Raw genomic sequence first — 17,150 nt, 5'->3', positions numbered from 1 at the left:
ACGCAAAATAAAAAAGTAGATGATGTGATTGATTCCCCCTACTAAAACCCAGGTAATCTCGGCAACAAAGGTAAATTTCCAATGCATTTCTGGGAAATCATGATATTTATCGAACTGTTTTGTGTAATTTATGCAAGTGTGGAGGTGCTGTGCTGGAGTTAACCCTGCTCAGCACTTAAATATCACCATACATTTTCATTGCACATTTTACCCTACACAAGTTAGGTGTTGTACAGTGGAGGCTTCCATTCTCGAGTAGTAATATTTTTATATTCCATCTACGAATATGTTGTATGTCTATGGCATGAAGGACAATTTGAAGATCAATTTGGCCACTGAGATTCTGTACAAAGAACCATCATATCTGAAGCATGTCAAATATCCATGAAGTGCTTACAGAGCAGTTTTTGCTCATTGAGCGGAGTGATCATTTAAATACTTTCTTGTGACTTGTTCACTGATCAAGCAACAATACTCTGTGCATTTCTTACAGCATGATTTCCTTTATGCAATACAATCCATAATGAGTGTTACTTGAATTTCTTTAACAACTGCGAATTTCAAACCATAAATAGCAAATACTTCTCTCTCAGGAGACAACTTGACATTTACCGTAGGGAAAAGAATCATGCAACAAATATTCTGCATCGTAATTCTTTGCTATGCTTGTAAGCAGTGCTTACTGAGCAATCACTTTGTTCACTGAGCACTCGAAAATGACGCGCTTCTGGTGATCAGTTTAAAACATTTTTGACGGACATGCAAGCTATGGAAAACCGGTTCTTACCAGTTGCGAAGTTCACATCCTGATCTTCAAGTGCAAAATGGTTAAGTCGAAGTGGGAACAGAGACGGAAAAGTAATTGCTGGAACCAGGGGTCATCACGACGCACCCCGCCCCTAACGCACATATCTTATTCTAAGACGCCACGACATTCGACAAATGACAGTGTCGGGATTAATGTTTGTTGGGATCGAACCGCACGACACTCTTTCACAGATTCCTCTGAGCTTGCAGATATTGTAGATTCTCGCATTTTTGCCCTGCGGCTTGCCTTGTTCTGTTCTCCCAATTGCTTTGCGAGTTTTCACCTTTGCTTCTTGGCATATTTCTGTACAAGAACAGTGTTGGCAGACGTCTTGTTTTTCTTTCTTTTTTCTTTTTCAAGGACGTCCATTTTCTACAATCTGTTTTTATGTCCTGTGAAAGTTGATATTATTGTAACACAACATATCTCTCCAATTTTGTCCAGAATAAAATTTGCCCATTTTCTGGGCCATTGAAGTGGCCTGCATAACTGGTAAATAGGAAATGTGCTAAATGTCATGCCTAACCTAACACAACCTAACCAAACCGTATGTTTTTCCTCCTCACGTAAAATAAACTGTTTGGACTTCTAAACTTGTTCCCGTGCATGACAGATATAATGTACATTAGAATATGTAAAATATATCACTGTTGTGTGTAATTGTAATATAATTAAGCCTTCTTTCCATATTTAAAAACACTAAGTTGCTGACCAAGGCAGTTTATTAAGATAAAAACATTTAACAGGTAACGTTTCGACCCTGTATCAGGGTCTTCCTCAGACGAAGTCAAATTTTACCTAAAATGAGTTTTTTTTTCATTTTCTGCCACTTTTAGCTAATCGAGAAGATGAAGAGTGATGTGATGTAATTGATGAAGAAACACAAAAAAAAAAAACACCGCGATACGAACCCGCGACCCTGATAACTGCAAAAGTAACTATTAATTTCGTTAGCAGTTACCTGAGAAAGTAACCGAGATATAAGTTACTCGTTAAAAAGAACAAACTAGTTCGTTAGTCGAATAAAGTAATTGTTACAAGTAAATCGTTAATTTCTTTATTGTCTTGCTTTATTTTACGTCGCTTTTCTGGAATTTTTGGCTAATCGCGAAGATGAGGATGAGTGATGAACATCTATGCCCCCAACCGGATTCGAACCCAGGTCCCCTCGCGTCGTAGCGCGTTGCAAACTTGTTAATTTCATTGTAATAGGCACGTATGTGTGTATACGAGTATTATTTGTACTGTACAGTGGGATCCATGAGTATTACCGTGCAAATTGTCCATGACTATTTTCATTAATTTTTCTCTTACATCCTGTGTGTTTTTTAAGCGATGGATTTTTATGTAGACTGGTGCAGAAGTTGTCAACAGCTTGATTTGAGTTTCCATTCTTGAAGCTCTTATTGGTTCAAATAAAGTGCACGAACATGCACTTTATTTGAACATTCCCTGAAGATGAGAGTGACGTTAGCTCTCGAAAGCTCGGAAGCCTTTCCGGAAATCACCTGGCTGATTGGCCGAGAAAACCTCTTCAATGGTGATGGATAATTTGCACGGTAATACTCATGGATCCCACTGTACTGTGAAAACCATATATGACTGCTCGACTTGGAAAAGCAAAGATGTGATCGTGAGTACAAAGCTGGGAGGTACAGGAAACTGGAGATCCATACATCATTAAAGGCACTTGTCTTGTTTTCCCATGGTCTTCTGCCTATTGGCAGTCGTGTCGACATAAATCTGCCTTGTTTTCACTTCGAGAAGAGGAAGAAAGTGGATCTGACAGTTGGTACTCATCAGAGAAAAAAAAGTAGCCAATGAGGCTTCGCTGTGCCTTCTGGAGACATAGTCGTGGAGACAATAGCAGAGTTGGGTTGTTTAGGGAAGGTGAGGTTGCGAGAATCGAGTGTAACGATCCCTCACAGGTAGAAGAATTTTTTTCTTCGTCTTCACCAGCAACGCGTCCCATAACCGTAAAAATCAGCAAACAATCGTGATCAGGAGACAGAATTGGCCTCATGTTCCACAAGTTTTGGATTAGTTCCTCCTTCCAGCCAATTTTTGTTTCCCTGAAGAAACCAGCGACATCATCCTTCAGAGAGAAAGGAAGCAGGCCACCAATCATAAGGCACGAAGTCGTCCAATCACGCGAGAGTGATTTGTGCGTAGGTGAGACCGATCCTTTGAACCGTGAATCCTACACTCAACATCACAATGCGGAATTTACCTCAAAAGGAACAACGAAATGGAAAAAAAATAATCATAATTGCCTTCAAGTCTCGCTAAGCCGTAGAGAGATGACACATGTATGACAATTATAACTAGCAGGGGACATTCGTTAAGGGTGTGCCGACTGTTGAAAAGTCCAGTTGAACCAATCGGAAAGAGCACCCTAAATGATATCATACGAACTACTTAACCTGACGTACCAGAACAAGGTAAAATTAGGCGCACAGCTGCAAACGTTCCCTCCCCAACTGTAATCTTATACGACCAGGATCAGAAAACAGTGTAGGCTAATCACCCGAACATCTGGCACCGTAATGAGAATAATAATTGGAAAAAGTGTTCTTGGCATGGTTGCACTCATGGATTAATGAAAAATCCTTCCTACTTCCAGTTAATCTTTGAAAACACATTCTGTTGTTGCTCGCAGGCAAAATCATGCACGCAGCAGACTTCTGTAAGACGATTACACGTTCATAGTTGTATGGCACATCGAACAATTTTGTGATAATTGTTATCTCGTGTTGCAAGTCTGACTAGTTCGGGTGTTCTCTACTTGGGCGCTGAAATCGACTTGCCTAAAGAGTGTTGGTTCAGGAGTGGCGTTGACAAACGAATTGAATTTTAACTGTCATTCTCCCTAAAGGAAGGACCCATAAGGTATGTACTTCCATTTTCTTACTTTAGCTAAATCCATCAAAATTCCTTTGACGTACATAATTGCTGTAAAACAAGACAATATAATTGTTTTCATAACTACCGCGTATAGTATCCATAATGCTTCAAGATCATGATAGTCCATGAAACCCTTCAATTTAGGTTACACTTTTGTGTCAAACGGAAGACATTAGATATTAGAAGCTGAAAAGGTGTAGGAGTGAATGTAAACATGAAGATAAAATCGAGTAGACGAAATAATACGTAAACACATTGTACACCCAATGGCAAAAGAAATCATAGGCGAATTATCCATCACTATTCTCCTCCAGTCGCTTTTCCACAATGTGATTGATGATTATTAAAAAAAAGTGTAAATAAAGATGGACAATTTGCTTAATATTATCTTTGCCGTTGACTGCACATTACAACACAAATCGAGTTTGTTTCTGGTATACATTATCTATCAGTTTTACGAATTTTTCAAGTTACAATACATGCTGTCCATCCCAATCAACAACTAAGCCATTTTATAACATATTTATTACATTGTTTTTGAAAGAATATTGTTAATTGCATAGTGTCAAAGGTGCTTGATATCTACTCTTACATAAGTCTTGTAAGAACTGTTCTCTGTAGATTTGATGAAGTTGGCATTGAAATATAATATGGTTGGTGATACAATATATTCACGACACGTACAGTGGGGTGTACAAATATTGCTCAGAAAATGGCCCATGACTATTTCTTGCATCCGACGTGCTTTTACAGGAACAGATTATTGCTTATACAGGTGCAGAGGTTATCGGCAACTTGTCTGACTTTGGTTTTCAGTTCTTGAAGCTCTCGTTGGTTAAACCAAAGAGAATAAACATGGTGATGGGCAATTTGCTTGGTAATACTTATGCATGAGACATTACAAAATGGTGAACGCACTAAGTTCTTGTAAAGGTGAGCTGGAGCGATTGTATGATTTAACCTGCAGCGCAAGATAGTCGTGAGCGAACTCCGGGAGACTCGAATATGCTTGAACCAGCATTCTTGTGGAATTCGTTCCCGTATGAAATAGCATGCTTTACCACATTGAAGCATTACCTTCTCTATCTGAAAGCCTGATGGCTTGCTCTGGTCACGTGACTAAACGTCAGCAACTGGAGGCGAGATAGCCGCCATGTTTGATTTGCTTCTTGGGAATCAATGTTGGACCTCTTTAGTGAATGTGGACTTGTAATGAAAATTTATGAACTGTATTCGAGTTTACATGACGTGTAAATATGCTTAAATGTACAAAAGGTATGGTGTATAAGTGTTGTGTGCTCAATTGCAGGGGCAATTATGATGAAAAAGGTAAGAGTAACGTTCACATTTCTTCAAGATGTTGAGGAAATGAGAAATGTGTAGGGCAATTCCATGTGATTCCTACGAAAAAATGCAAGTTAAGTAACAAAGGTTTCATACTCATAAATAAATAACAGAAATAGTTCATGATGTAAAGATTTCATGTGTCCGGAATAGTCATCTAATGCGAGTATACTCCTAGATTTGTCAATTTTAATCTCTTGTCAACAAGTTTTTTAGAAATATCAAATAATTTATCTAAATCTGAATTACAACGTTAAGATGCGTTGTTGCTTATGATTGCAAAATAATTTGTTTCTAGATTTAGTCAACGTTAAAATATTACGGTCATGTCTACCAAAGCAGTTGTTAGTGTAACTGTTATGCAAGCATTCGATAAAATATTCATATAATTTACACAAATTTTCAGTTTCAAAGTATGCTTAATGAATGAAAGCTGCTATACAACTTGGCCAAATTGATACATGTGTACACTTACATTCCTATTTTACTCCGCTTTTATGCTTCTTTAGGCTAATCGAAGGATAATGGAAGATACGAATATGTTATGAATTCAAATACAAGGGTACGATGTGTAACAAGAACTTTGATGAAATATTCGTGTGTAAAATTATCCAAGAATATATTACTTATGTTTCAAACACAAATGTTTCACACAGAAAGCATTTTATTACCTAGCTATGTTAATATGAACTACAAGTGTAACACATTTTATAAAATTGTTTCATGTGAACTGTTATTCTATTTTTTGTCTTTGTGAAGCTTCGATGTTCGTAAATTTGATTATTAAATCAGTGTTAATGTTTCATAATTCACTAACATTCTTCACGATTTTTTTAACAGAGTGTAAACACAGTGTAAGGAAATATTCCGAATGTTTATTTACCAAATGAACGCTAAGATCGAAATATTAACCTTTTATTTTCAATAAAAATGTTGAAACTCTGTCACATATCCTACTAACGCACAATGAAAAGATTTAATTTGTTTATTATATTTCGTTCAATAAAGTCAAAAGGGTCGAAATTACAATGTGACAAGTGATTTAGGTTTAGTCTTTATTCTTTATTCACATAAATGTAACATTGCCCTTGTACCAATTTCTTTCACATTTGATGAGAGGTTATAGAAATTAAGTTTTTGTATTGAGATTGTATAGCTACACAGAATATCTGCATTATCTGGTTGATTAATTTTGGGTAAAGTTAAAGAAAATTTAATTGATTAGGTATCTTGGCAAGTTTATGGTCGACCTAACATGCGGGATTTTGATTTAATTCATTGATTTTTACATACAAAAGTTCATACAGAAGCTGTAACGAGTTTTACTGTTGCTGACAAATATTCCGGATAATATTTTTCAATGAAATACAATGTTTAATTTTTTCCGCCAGGAAGTTTCTAACGGTTTTCAACTCTTTCTTTGTGCTATGGTAGGAATTTTTGTTATGGCCATAGTGACTTCCTGAATGAAAATTTTAGTGTAAATATTCAATATTCTACTATTTTCGTCGGAAGGGTAAATGTCAAAATTTAACATCATAAAAGAAATAAATATACCTTAATTCTCTTCAATAAAAATACGACAATGGGTTTACACGACCATTAAGACGATCGCCTACAGATGATGACGTGCTGACTAAGCGCTGCGGCCTGAACCTCGAGATGGTCTTGATTGAAGACCAGTTTTGTCCACAGATATTGCCAGGCATAAAACAATATCTTTTTAAATATATGATTCCAAAACTACCGACAGAAACTTTATTGTAAGAGGTCGTTGTATTGCTTGATTGGCTGCGTATTTTCTCAAAGTATCGTACATAGGATCCCCTTCTATGAAATAATGTTCCAGGGGATATTCCATATCCCAATGCCATTAGTTTCCGAGTCAATATTCCTACATTCTGTGTGACAGAGAATCTAGATTGGACACAGTCAAGGTTGGCCCTGTGCGGAGCATATAACAATTATTTTTAGAAGCCTGAAGAAATGAAATCGTTCTCTGTACGGGTGTTCCTTAGTCTGAAGGATAGTGTTCTACATCATCACAATACAAATATTATTATATATTTCGTATTATTACCTAAAAGCAAGAACACTTTGAAGGTTAAACTCCAGATCTATAAGAGACTAATAACAGTTTCTAAATAGAACAGCCATTTTGTATCCTGTTAGCTAATATGTGTTCTTAACTAATTTTGGCATGCTGATTTCGGATTTGTCACTCATTTTTCTCCATCACGTACCATTTTTGAGATACGCGTGACGTCATATTTGGTATAATATGGTTAATGTATGCACCGCTGAATTCCGTTTTTCTTGTAATCTGGCAACACTGCAAACTGTTTGCGTGCCAAATCATCATGTATACCTTCAGTCGTGTCTTATGTGTTGGTATGGGAGGCTTATTGTAACCCTGATTGCTACAATAAAATATATTATTATATATCGTAATAAATAAACATGCAGTTTACAGCGTTTGATTTGTGCAGTGATACAGTGTACTGTGCTGTGATAAACTATGTCGACTAAAAGAACCCCTTATCTGTGTATATCACCCTAACACCTTCTGTTACATTTGTAACCAGTGAGCTCCAAAATTGCAATGTAAAAACATCACAGATTGTGTAAAGATAGTGTACCGACTGTACTTTGATTGTCGCTGGGAGATCAAGACGGCCCATGTGTCTCACATGCTACATGTCATAGTTGTGCTGTAACACTAAGAGAATCGTTGAATGGTATTCACTCAATACCTTTTCATATATCTATGATATTTATTTATTTATTTCCCTTCAACAGAGACAAATCTCCAATTACAGAAAGGTAATATCAAAATATTACATTTTCATTTACAACTTGTATGTACACACGTACACATTCTCCCTCCTTCCTCCTTTACACACACACATATTCACAAACATACACAGATAATACATAATATATATATATATATATATATATATATATATATATATATATATATATACATATATACACATATAGACATCTTGGTGACAGATCAGGTTTACTGCTTAACTGTGACAACAGAAATTATCATATATTTACACATTTCATCTGAATTACACAAAACAAGTATCACAAACACTGGTACAATATATCATTACAACAAACTTCAATATGACAAATCCAATTCTCATAATAAATACATTATTAAGAGAGATACCCCTTTAACATATTCATAAATTTGGTTCGTGTCATGCCGAAATCTAAGTCCACCAAATGATTTGAGATCTTGTTATATTGAAGTGTCATTTTTTGTATTGGTGAACCTTTATACATTTCTGTTCTTGGGATTTTGTATGAGAGTAAACGTCTATTACGTAAATGACCCTGTCTTACATTAAACCATATTCTCTCTAGTATAGAACTACTATCAATATGTCCATTTATTATTTTATACAGAAACATTTGTTGAGAAATTTCACGTCTATTTGACAGGCTTACAAAATCAAATTCATTTAATAAATCATTGTATGGTATTTTAAGAATTATTGGCGATATTCGATACTTCTTATAATATAAAAATCTGAGAAATTTCTTCTGTATACGTTCAATCATATTTTTCTGGGACTCACAGTTTGGCGCCCATACGGAACAAGCATATTCTAATTTGCTTCTAACTAAACATTTGTAGAGCATACACAAAGAGCATATATCATTTAAACTTTTAGCATTTCTTATTAGAAATCCAAGATTCCTGTAGGCATTCTGGGTAATGCAAGAAATATGCTCACTAAAAGTCATATTATGGGTAATAATTACTCCTAGGTCTTTGATTGAATACACTCTTTTTACAAATTCGCCGTTAATAACATACTTATCATTTCGCACATTATTTCGTGCTCTAGTAAATATCATGTATGAACATTTCTTAATATTAAACTTGATATCATTCTCTACACTCCACCTATGAACCATGTTTATATCAGTCTGTAATTTCCTAGTATCCGTAATATCCCTAATTTCTCTATATATTTTAACATCATCTGCGTACACTAAACACTTTGAAAATTTGATTGTACCTGGTAAATCATTAATATAAATTGCAAAGAATAGAGGACCCAGATTTGAACCTTGTGGAACCCCAGATTTAACATCATAAAGAAAAGACTTCGCTTGTTTATAAGTTACATATTGTTTTCGATTAATAATGTAAGATTTGAAAAGATTTACATATTGTGTTGAGAATCCAAAACTTGCAAGTTTTCTTAGAAGAATATTATGATTAATTCTGTCAAAAGCTTTTGCGAAATCTATATATATTGCATGTACACTAAGTCTCTCGTGGAACGCATCATGTATATCTTGGACAAAATTTATCAGATTTGTTTGCGTTGATCTACTTGGAAAGAAACCATGTTGATTGTCACTTAAGAAACATTTTACATGATTAAATATGCGATTGTATAGGATAGACTCGAATACTTTCGCCGGTGCACAGAGAATCGATATGGGCCTGTAATTTTCTATTTTTGAACTTTCACCAGATTTTAAGATGGGGCATACACGCGTTTCCTTCCAGATATCAGGGAACATTTGTGTTTTCATTATTAAGTTATAAATTCTAAGTAGAGGATACATCAATACCTCAGAGCATCCTTTCAAAATGTAAGGTGGTATTTCATCTGGGCCGCTAGATCGTTTGCCTTTTAACTGTTTTGTAGCACTTTCATATTCTTTCTGACTAACTGGCGAAATTGCTAATGTGTATGATATAATGGACTCAGTGCGTTCGTCCATTATACATGGTTCAGATGTTTCAGCATATACGGACCTAAAATATTTAGCAAAACCATCAGAAATATCTTTTGCAGATTTGAGAGAATTTTCTTCAAAATTCATTGTGCTGTTACCAGCACCATTATTACTTTTCTTATTTCTAATAAAACTCCAAAACTCTTTAGTATTTGATTTCAAATTGCTTTCCAATTCCTTTATGTAGTTGTAATAGGCACTACTTATCATTGTTTTTACCTGCTTTCTAGTTTGCCGAAACAATGACTTATATCCTATTCTAAATTTTATATTTTTTCTGTAATACTCTTTTAACTTTATCAATTTAATTATATCATTATTAAACCAACATGGGTATTTATTTGTTGTCTTTCGTCTTCTTTTTGGGACTGTGGCAAGAAATACTTCATGAACTCTATTACAAAAAAAATTAACCGCCTGATTTACATCAGTCATATTATCTAATGCAGACCAATCTACCACTCCAAGCAAATGATACATCTGCATGAAATTGGCTTTTTTAAAATTGTAAGAATAATAAGCTTCATTTGGCCTGAACCAAGGGACCACTTGACAAATTGTTATTTTTGTTGCACTGTAATGCGTAACTATATATTGATGAATAAAAGCATGTGTAATATGCCGATGTGCTCTTCGAATTGAAGTCGGTACCACATAGTGAGGGATTCCCAATTCCTAAATCACTATCCACCCCAGTGGAATTGAACATTTCTCGTTACCAGGAAGGTTCTTTCAAATATATAATAGTGTCAGATGGAAAGAGATAGGCAGGTTAGTTTTTTGCACGATAAATTTCAAGTATTTTGTATTTTTATTTCATTTGAAAATTAATTGAATAACATCCCCAGATGTCGGCGCACCTGGCACTGACACGACCAATGTTGCCAGTACAGTTAGATTTTTTTTTAAAAAAAACAAAACATTTTTTTATGAATATGGCATAATTAACTCCATAAATCGTCTGTAATGCACAGAATTACTTTCACATCCTCTAATATGCTTTCATTGCACGGTACTACATGCACGGGGAACTTGGCCTTTTTTTTTTACTTCCTATGCATAGAATGCATAAAAATGTATCGTTCTTTTATCAATTCGATAAATACCCTTTGACCATCGACACACATACAAAAAATATTGCAAGCGACTCCATATCTGTATTTTATCCATGTTTCTCTTTCCTTCGTACAATATTATTTTTACGCCTTACAAGCTTTTATTCCATATTGAACGTTCATGCAGAGAATTATATTAATGTTTAATGTTTATAGAATATCCATATAGATAATATTAATAACTAATACAAGGTTCATGTCTTTATCGTTTTTTGTACAAAAGTTAAGAACGTTCAAATTCTCGGTCATGTGACTTTTGGAATACCCTGTATATCTCGGAAATGTGACGTGATACACAAATTTTGAGATTTTCTCTGAATGTCTCGCACCGAAATTGGTAAAGAACACGTTATTTCATCCGGGATACAGAAAAAAGAGTTGAAATTTGTTCCCTAGTGTTATTGTACAGTTTCATATCCGATGTGCCACTGGTGCGACATTCATTATATTTAGTTGCAAAACTGCGTGTGTTCAATATCAAACTATTATTTTACATAAGTGGCAATTTTAAATCATAACCAATAACATAAATCCTGTTTTGCTTACATTTCATTGTAGACGAGGGGATAAAATGGAAGGTATTAGCTTAATTGTAGAAATATTAAATTTCATTTGTTTATATTTTATTACCAAGGTGAAAATTTTATTTTAAATTTTGACACTGTAGAGAACAGTGCATATTAACTATTTTTGCCCGAAATATTTGAACACAAATTTTATGTAGATCTATCTTTTTTAAAAAATACGATTTCAGATAGTTTCGATATTTTCAAGTATGCCAAAACAATCCAAAAGTCAGGAAAAGCATATTAGTTGCTAAATTAGAATGGTAACACGATTAAGTCTTCTTTCCGTGACAGAGAAAAACACTACATATGCTGACCAACGCAGTCTATATTTCAGTAAAAAAAAAACCACTTAACAGCGTTACGTTTCAACCATTTATCAGGATCTTCCTTAGACTTGAAACCGATATTTCAGGTTTCTGTAGCAATTGAAAGAGATTCTCAATTGAAACAGATTTTTTAAAGTATGGTTTCAAGTCTGAGGAAGACCGTGATAGATGGTTGAAACTTCACGTTGTTAGATATTGTTTATTTACTGAAATATAGACTCGTCATATGTAGTGTTTATATCCTTAATTGGAAGTACTAGCGTTCTATAAACTCGAAATAAACCGTACGCAATCAATTATTTTTCTTTCCGGATGGGCACCCCAAATGCGCGAAGCCTCAAGTGCCCCTTCCTACACTCAGAAAACTAAATGCGTCATATCGATTGATGCACCAGAATGCATCGATTGATGCACTAAAGTCTGTTTTATGGCTTCTTCAAAGCATCAGATTCACATTTGATGCATTTGGGTGCATTTTTGTATGTAATGAAAGAAACACCAAAGTGCATCATTTGATTCAAGTGTGGATTTCTCTCAGTCGAGATGCACTTCAATGCATCAGTTGATGCGTTTTGATGCACCTTCCTGCATCTTTTTTGATGATGCACTTAAACGTTTTGTCTGAGCTACATACACTCTGTAGCTCAGACCAAACGTTTCAGTGCATCATCCAAAAAGATGCAGGAAGGTGCATCAAGGAACATCAACTAATGCATTGAAGTGCATCTCGACTGAGAGAAATCCTCACTTCAATCAAATGATGCACTTTGGTGTTTGTTTCACGACATACAAAAATGCACCCAAATGCAACAAATGTGAATCTGATGCTTTGGTGAAGCCACAAAACACACTTTAGTGCATCAATCGATATGATGCATTTAGTTTTCTGTATGTAGGGTACCCAGTTAACAGGGAGAGGGGTCAAAACTGAAAAGATTTACTGGATCGAGAGCAATCCTTAGAACAGTATAAACAAGCAGACATTGGGCAACAGATGTTAAGAAAGAATGACACTGTATACACCGTGAAAAAACTAGCGCAATTTGAAAACTGGTTTAGGATCGCACTTCAATCTGATAGTGTCAAAAGATACCGACACGAGAATAAATTAGGCACTCGTAATAGAAATACACTCGCACGATAGCTGTGTTAAGAGATCAAGATCCCGATGCCAGAGGGAGATAGAAGCGTATATTGTGGAGGGAATAAAGGAAGAATAATTAATCGTAATGTTGAACAGGAGTGCGGAAATGGTGAGCTCAGGGACACAAAGGGTGCGCTGATAAAATCTCGAGATGTCATTCAATTTACGCCTGTCTTTATGAATTATGATCGCCTCCTTGTGCTTAAAGAGAGCGGCACGCAACGGGCTAAGGTATAGATGGCGAACTGAAAGCTTAGGTTCTTCACTATCTTGGGTTGATGTGCGAGTCGGAATCAGAAGAGATCCATGCAGAGGTGGCAACTTAAGATAAATTTTGGGGGGCAAGGTAAATTTTGGGGGGACTAGATCGGCATAAAACAATACTTTATGTATATATACATAAAATGTGTCTTACGTAAATTTGGGGGGGGCTAAATTGCCTCCCCCCCCAAGTCGGCGCCTATGCATACGGGCCAGTGGTGAATCCAGCCACTTTCCTTCGGGGAAGGGGGGATTTGCCAACAATTACTAATAGTTTTAAATTGTCCCTTACTTCTGATATGTAATTAAATTAGGTTCAATTAACTATCATTTTAAGAATGATGATATCAGAATCAATAAAATAATATTATAGCATGTAACAATTGACATTTACGTTTAGGTTTTGTACAGTGGGATCGACTAGTATTGCTCGGAAAATTGTCCATGACTATTTTCATTTTTTTTCATACATCCTGTGTGTCTTCAAGCGATGGATTTTTATGTATGATGGTGCAGAAGTTGTCATCAGCTTGTTTTGAGTTTTCTTTTAATTCTTGAAGCTCTTCTTGGGTCAATTAAAGTGCACGAAGATGGCGATGGACAATTTGCACGGTAATACTCATGGATCCTACTGTACAGCATATCTGAGGATGGTATCATCAATGGAACCTTCTGTGGGTTCCTCGTCCCCTTCACACAAGCTTGAAGCGTATCCTGATCCATCCTATTTCTTAATTTAGCAGTTATCAAAACGGATGATACTTTAAGTGCGTCCATTATTTTGACTTTTAATTATAAAAATGACCGAATCAATGCTTAATACTACAATAAACAACAACAACACAAAACGTTCTACGTTAAAGTGAATGAAAAAGCCAAAAGTAAAGATGGTTGCCAAATTTCTTAGCTATTATCTTAAAGCCGCCCCTGAATTCATCACTCATCATTAGAGTACCGTTTACAATAGCCACTGTTATTCCAAGCATAAAAACAATGTAAAACAGAGCAATAAAAAGGTATAAAACATACAGTATTTCTTCGAATTAAGGCGTACATTTTTTTTCTGGTTTTGAATGTCGAAAATGTAAGTGCGCCTTGATTTCGATGGCGTCTTGGAAATGTATAAATATACGACGGTATTAGTGTAAATATACAATGTAGTATTTGCCAATTTCAATACGAAAGTTTGTCTCCATGTTTTACCGAAATGCCGGTATTGTTAAAAATCACCCTCAATGAAATTGACTTGTGGTAGTATTGTTAACGGTAAGTAACAATATTACAATAATATAACAACAAAGTAAATGTAATATATATATGGTATTGTTCTAATATAGTAATGGTATTTCCGGTATGTACAGTGGGATCCATGAGTATTACCGTGCAAATTGTCCATGACTATTTTGACAATTTTTTTCTTCCATCCTGTGTGTGTTTTTTTCGATGAATTTTTATGTAGTATGCTGGTGCAGAAGTTGTCAACAGCTTTTAATTCTTGAAGCTCTTATTGGGTCAAATAAGTGTACGAATATGGTGATGGACAATTTACACGGTAATACTCATGGATCCCACTGTACATTCACCGGCAATAAAAAAATGGACACCTAGTTCCTGAAATACACGCTTCCCTGCAAGGCGCTATGTGTGTTGCCTAACTAAGAACTTGACATTGAAAATTTGCTATTACAATCTGCATGTCGCCGTATAGTTAGGCAACACACATAATGCAAAATGTTCCTATTTTATTGCCGGTGACTGTATATCTAATTGAACGTAAATATTTTTTTCTCTAAAGCTGAAGCAATAATGGTACGCCTTATATTCGATGGCGTCTTGCATTCGAAGAAATACAGTTATGTTACTTTGCTGGAAAATGGTTAGTATTTGACATTTACATTTTTTAAAAATCTTTTATTTTAACTAGTTAAACCATTATAAACGATTTTCAGATTAAAAATAGCACGTCATACAATTACACAACAATCATGACAATAAGTTCAAATGGGGAATTGTACATACAAGTTGTAAAATAGAAATATTTTAAATTATGTGATTAGATTTGTTCACATTTCGTAACATGCTGCAATAAATCAATTTAAGAACGAATAAAAATAAGCTGTATTAAATAACAAAAATCTTTTGAAGTTAGGGACCGTCAGCATATTTTCTCGTCATTATAGTACCCTATCCACACCTGAAACTCGCAAATGTCGCCACTGCCTGGGTTTTTCAACCTTTAGCCCTTCTTTTTATCAGACATTCTTGGTTTACATAATGACGTTCAACAGTCCTGTACGACCTTCAGAATGTGAAAGGAGAATAGTTACGGCCATATATTTTTGTAATTTGGTTTTCATTCAATGGGGCTGGCATAAAGCATTTGGTAACTCCAGAGAGAAGTATTATAATAAATAATATTTAGTGCTTTAAATGCAGTTTCTCAAGTAATTGTGCCCTGTATGACGTTTAACTGAAGTAATATAACAATCTCTCGTTTCATAAATTAAGTCTTTCAATGTGCAAGAACAAGTTTCAAAATATATATTATTACTGAAATGAATTATTATGCGAGTTTGTAGCCTGTCTTTCGTTTCCCACTACACTAAGTTAAATACATATACTGTATATATATATATATACAGGGTGACTGGTAATTAGATGTATTCCCTGAAAGGGGTTAAAGTAGAGACAATTTGCAATAAATTTGACCATATGATACCCCGTCCGAAAATTAGTAGTTTTCGAGATAATCGAATTTCTTTTGTTTCTTTAAAAAATGACAGTAGATAGAAAAAGAGAGTTCAACGCCCGAAAATGAGGCTCGGTGAGGCTCGCCTTAATGGATTTCTCTCGTAAGGCATGAGCCTCATTTTCTGGCAGTGTTGCCAGCTCCTTACTCGAAAAAATCACCAAGGTTTTTTTTTTGGGGGTTTAACCTAGCCTAAAGCAAGGAGCTGGCAATCTTGCTTGAGGCTCGCCTTAATGGATTGCTCTCGTAAGGCACGAGTCTTATTTTCTGGCAGTGTTGCCAATATTTTACTCGAAAAAATCACCAAGGTTGTTTTTGGGGTTTAACCTAGCCTAAAGCAAGGAGCTGGCAACGTTGCTTGAGACTTGCGTTACAGTGCATAAAGCAAGGAGCTGGCAACGTTGCTTGAGGCTTGCGTTACAGCGCATAAAGCAAGGTTGCCAACCTACTGGTACTTTTGCCATAGCCTTTTACAAAAAAGAGAGAGAGGAGAGAGAGAGGAGAGAGAGAGGAGAGAGAGAGAGAGGAGAGAGAGAGGGAAGAGTTAAACAACCGACAGCTGCCAACTCCCACTCTAACCTAACCTAACCTAACCTAACCTAACCTAACCTAACCTAACCTAACCTAACCAGGTCTAACCTAGCCTAAAGCAAGGAGCTGGCAAGTTTACTTAAGACTTGCCTTAGTGCATAAAGCAAGGTTGCCAACCTACCGGTATTTTTGCCATAGCCTTTTACAAAAAAGAGAGAGAAGAAGAGAGAGGGAAGAGTTAAACAACCGACAGCCCACCTACAGCTTTTTTTTGTCTAACCTAGCCTAAAGCAAGGGGCTGGCAATTTGCTTGAGGTTTGCTTTACAGTGCATAAAGCAATTTTTGCCAACCTGCATATACTAAACAAAGAGAGTCGGCACCGCCGTAAAAGAGAGAGAGATGGGTGGATGGCAACGCAGTATGTGTGTGCGTGTGTGTGTGTATAATATGTAGCATTATTAACTAGAGTGTGTTGGCAATTTACTTACAACTAAGAAAAATAGAGATGGCAACGTTGGTGTAAGATGAAGAGAGAGAGAGATTTATGGCTGGCAACAGTAATGAGCGAATACACCATATCGTAATTTTCCAACTCCGACAATGTTTGTATATCGTGATTTTT

General features: G+C 35.6%; 1 protein-coding gene across 1 annotated transcript in view; it reads left to right on the top strand.

Moving 5' to 3' along the window:
• Positions 1–3,681: 3,681 nt before the first annotated feature.
• Positions 3,682–17,150, top strand: part of LOC145997331 (paired box protein Pax-6-like) — a 358,136-nt gene continuing 344,667 nt past the window's right edge. Inside the window, exon 1 of the mRNA XM_083134250.1 lies at positions 3,682–3,697. The gene's annotated coding sequence lies outside the window, so the exon portion shown is untranslated. The remainder of the gene's footprint in view (positions 3,698–17,150) is intronic.

This window comes from Lepisma saccharinum, chromosome 13 (genome assembly GCF_977018435.1).
Source record: "Lepisma saccharinum chromosome 13, izLepSacc3.1, whole genome shotgun sequence".
NCBI lineage: Eukaryota > Metazoa > Arthropoda > Insecta > Zygentoma > Lepismatidae > Lepisma > Lepisma saccharinum.
Note: the sequence above shows the minus strand (reverse complement) of the source record. Positions and strands in the feature narration are given on the sequence as shown.